The following is a 4,822-nucleotide window of genomic DNA, read 5'->3' as shown; positions in this document are numbered from 1 at the left end:
GAGGATTAAATGTTGCCCCTTTCTTAGAGTAAAGGTACAATGGTCTCATTTGTAGAGCTTCTCTCCAGTGTGTTTTCTCTGATGTCTAGTAATATATGATATATAATTTAAAATGTTTCTACATTCTCTACATTTATGTCTTCTTTCCAGAATAAATAGTCTAGTGGTGAAAAGAATTGATTTCTTATTAAAAGCTTTGCTGCATTGTTTCAATTTGTAGTGGTTCTTTTCTGTATAAATTCTGTTGTTAATAAGGTTTAGTTTTTCTTTTTATTAATGTTTATTTTTTAGTTGTAGTTGGACACAATACCTTTATTTTACTTATTTATTTTTATGTGGTGCTGAGGATCGAACCCAGGATCTCACACATGCGAGGCTAGCACTCTACCACTGAACCACAAACCCAGCCCCAAGGTTTAGTCTTTCTTTAAAAGTATTATCACTTTATTCACATTTCACATTCACCAGAATGTATTCTGCTGTGGTGAATAAAGTTTTATTTTTTATTAAAAGCTTTTCCACATTATTCACATTTGTACGGCTATTCTCCAGTGTGAGTTCTCTTGTGGTGAATAAGGCCTGTTTTATTGCTAAAAGCTTTGCAACATTCCTTATATTTGTAAGGCTTCTCTCCAGTGTAAATTGTGCTGTGGCAAATAAGGTGTAATATTTGAGTAAAAACTTTGTCACATACTTTGAATTTGTGAGGCTTCTCTCCAGTGTGAGTTCTGTTGTGGCAAAAAAGGTGTGATTTTTGAATGAACGCTTTGCCACATTCTTTACATTTGTAAGGCTTCCCTCTAGTGTGAGTTCTCCTGTGGTGAATAAAACCTGATTTTTGAGTAAATGCTTTGCCACATTCTTTACATTTGTAGGGCTTCTCTCCAGTGAGTTCTGCTGTGGTGAATAAGGTCTATTTTTTGACCAAAAGCTTTGCCACATTCTTTACATTTGTAGGGCTTCTCTCCACTGTGATTTCTGCTGTGGCGAATTAGGTTTGATTTGTCACCAAAAGTTTTGCCACATTCTGTACATTTGTAGGGCTTCTCTCCAGTGTGGGTTCTTCTGTGGTAAATAAGGTTTGATTTTTGACCAAAAGCTTTACCACAATCTTTACATTCATAGGGCTTCTCTCCAGTGTGAGTTCTTCTGTGGTAAATAAGGTTTGATTTTTGACCAAAAGCTTTGCCACAATCTTTGCATTTGTAGGGTTTCTCTCCAGTGTGAGTTCTGCTGTGTCAAATAAGGTCTAATTTTCGACCAAAAGCTTTGCCACAATCTTTACATTTGTAGGGATTCTCTCCAGTGTGGGTTCTGCTGTGGTAAATAAGGTTTGATTTTTGACCATAAGCTTTACCACAATCTTTACATTCGTAGGGCTTCTCTCCAGTGTGAGTTCTGCTGTGGCGAATTAGGTTTGATTTGTCACCAAAAGTTTTGCCACATTCTGTACATTTGTAGGGCTTCTCTCCAGTGTGAATTCTTCTGTGGCAAATAAGGTCTGATTTTCGACCAAAACCTTTGCCACAATCTTTACATTTGTAGGGCTTCTCTCCAGTGTGAGTTCTCCTGTGGCGAATAAGGTTTGATTTGTAACCAAACGTTTTGCCACATTCTGTACATTTGTAGGGCTTCTCTCCAGTGTGAGTTGTTCTGTGGCAAATAAGTTTTGATTTATCACCAAAAGCTTTGCCACATTCTGTATATTTGTAGGGCTTCTCTCCAGTGTGAGTTCTGCTGTGGTTAATAAGGTGTGATTTTTGACCAAAAGCTTTGCCACAATCTTTACATTCGTAGGGCTTCTCTCCAGTGTGAGTTCTTCTGTGGCGAATTATGTTTGATTTGTCACCAAAAGTTTTGCCACATTCTGTACATTTATAGGGCTTCTCTCCAGTGTGAGTTCTACTGTGGCAAATAAGGTTTGATTTGTTACCAAAAGCTTTGCCACAATCTTTACATTTGTAGGGCTTCTCTCCAGTTTGAGTTCTGCTGTGGCAAATTAGTAGTGATTTTAGATTGAAAGCTTGGCCACATTCTTTACATTTGTAAGGTTTCTCTCCAGTGTGAATTCTGCTGTGGTTAATAAGGTGTGATTTTTGACCAAAAGCTTTGCCACAATCTTTACATTCGTAGGGCTTCTCTCCAGTGTGAGTTCTTCTGTGGCGAATAAGGTTTGATTTGTCACCAAAAGTTTTGCCACATTCTGTACATTTGTAGGGCTTCTCTCCAGTGTGAGTTCTGCTGTGGCAAATAAGTTTTGATTTATCACCAAAAGCTTTGCCACATTCTGTATATTTGTAGGGCTTCTCTCCAGTGTGAGTTCTGCTGTGGTTAATAAGGTGTGATTTTTGACCAAAAGCTTTGCCACAATCTTTACATTCGTAGGGCTTCTCTCCAGTGTGAGTTCTTCTGTGGCGAATTATGTTTGATTTGTCACCAAAAGCTTTGCCACATTCTGTATATTTGTAGGGCTTCTCTCCAGTGTGAGTTCTGCTGTGGTTAATAAGGTGTGATTTTTGACCAAAAGCTTTGCCACAATCTTTACATTCGTAGGGCTTCTCTCCAGTGTGAGTTCTTCTGTGGCGAATTATGTTTGATTTGTCACCAAAAGTTTTGCCACATTCTGTACATTTATAGGGCTTCTCTCCAGTGTGAGTTCTTCTGTGGTAAATAAGGTTTGATTTTTGACCAAAAGCTTTGCCACAATCTTTGCATTTGTAGGGTTTCTCTCCAGTGTGAGTTCTGCTGTGGCAAATAAGGTCTAATTTTCGACCAAAAGCTTTGCCACAATCTTTACATTTGTAGGGATTCTCTCCAGTGTGGGTTCTGCTGTGGTAAATAAGGTTTGATTTTTGACCATAAGCTTTACCACAATCTTTACATTCGTAGGGCTTCTCTCCAGGTGAGTTCTGCTGTGGCGAATTAGGTTTGATTTGTCACCAAAAGTTTTGCCACATTCTGTACATTTGTAGGGCTTCTCTCCAGTGTGAATTCCTCTGTGGCAAATAAGGTGTGATGTTTGGCCAAAAGTTTTGGCACATTCTTTACATTTGTAGGGCTTCTCTCCATTGTGGGTCCCTCTGTGGTAATTAAGACCTTTTTTTTTTTACTAAAAGCTTTGCAACATTCTTCATATTTGTGGGGCTTCTCTCCAGTATAAATTCTCTGGTGGTGAACAAGGCCTAATTTTTTATATGATTTCTGGTGTTCAATCTCACTTGTAGTTTTCCATAATTTCTTTTGTGGTAAATAGTCAAGATCACAACTTCTATATTTTGCACTTATCACTTCATGAAATATATGTTTTAGGCCCTTGTCTGGTGAATATTCTTGGGTATGATTAGGAGTTATGGCTGAAATAAACAAAAATTTACAAAAAATACCTATTAGACTGGGATAAATATATTTTGCATACATAACATGAAATTAAGGTAAAATAAGTACATCAGGAGTGTAGCAGATTAGTAAGTCCAAAGTCACCATAAATCCAAAAAATATATTAGTTCAATAAAAATGTACAGAAAAAATTACCTTGAGAATATTACTCAAATTCTTGTAGAGACCACAGTATCCAAGAGGAGTACATCATTAAGAATAGTACTATAGTACTATAAAGTGTTAGAAAAGTATCATTAACAGACTTTTGTCCTTCATAAGATAGTATTGTGTATTTAGGAAATATCTACCAGCTACCTTCACTGTCAGTAGAATAAGAGAAATGTAAAACATATACAAACATTTCTGGCTATTTCAAAGAGTTTCCAAAAAATGGTTTTTGTCTACCATGACATAGAGACATGAAAATAACTAGTAGATTTTGAGTGATAATACCATAAATATTCAACAATGGTAAAGAGGCAATGGACTCTTAAAAAGAAATATGAACAAAAAATGTACTAAGAAATATACACATATGTGTCTATAAAATTTTTAATAAAAATATTTTAAAAGACTTTTTTTTACATTCATGTGATATCTGTGATATCTGTATTTCCTTTATTGACAAATACAACTTTGTTTACTTATAAATATATCATGGTATTTTATACTATGTATACAAGGTAAAATAACTAAAAAGAATGAATTAACGAAATCATTCTTTCATATAATTATCAATTTTGTTCTTACAAGGTATTGTATTCCTTCTACTAGTATTTTTGAAGAATATAATACACTCACTATGTGGTAAAATAAAACTCTTGACACTATTATGCTCAATAAAATAAAAATATGAAGACTTTGACTATAATATCAACCCTTCATAAAACAAAGAACCTGGTGGGCAAAATTTTGCTCACTAAATTTCTGACTTCCACTTGTGAATCAAAGGCTCCTAAAACTTAATATCTGCCTGCCACCTTTCACTTAATTCTATGTCCTGCATATATTTTCATATAACTTTAAGAGACAAAATATTAGTATTAGTCATGACTCCATGGATGTAAATATGCTTAATGAAGAACAAAAACAATATTGTCAAGCCATACTTGACAATCATGCTGCAATTGATTGTCTGTTATTGTTACATCATAAAGGATATCAGAAGTTTAATAACATGTGTTCCTTCAATTTAAGTTATAATAGTAATTTTATTTCAAAAGACTTATTTAACCTTAAAGATATTATTAATAAGGTTCAACAAGTTGATGGTTTTTGGACTTGTATTGGTTAACTTCATGTTTACTCAATTTCATCTGGGTCAAAAATATTCATAGGTGGATGTTTACTGATGTTTGTACTTGCTGTTGTCTATGCCTGCCCTATTTTTTGCCCCCACCAGCATTAAGGAGATAAGCAATATTATTTATTCAAAAGGCCTTAA

At 34.9% G+C, this 4,822-nt stretch overlaps 1 pseudogene; it reads right to left on the bottom strand.

The window, feature by feature from the left end:
• Window positions 1-840: 840 nt before the first annotated feature.
• Window positions 841-4,498, bottom strand: LOC139707021 (zinc finger protein 845-like; annotated as a pseudogene).
• Between the last annotated feature and the right edge of the window lie 324 nt (window positions 4,499-4,822).

This window comes from Marmota flaviventris, chromosome 9, assembly GCF_047511675.1.
Source record: "Marmota flaviventris isolate mMarFla1 chromosome 9, mMarFla1.hap1, whole genome shotgun sequence".
In the NCBI taxonomy this organism is placed as follows: Eukaryota; Metazoa; Chordata; class Mammalia; order Rodentia; family Sciuridae; genus Marmota; species Marmota flaviventris.
This window is presented reverse-complemented; position numbering and strand designations above follow the sequence as displayed.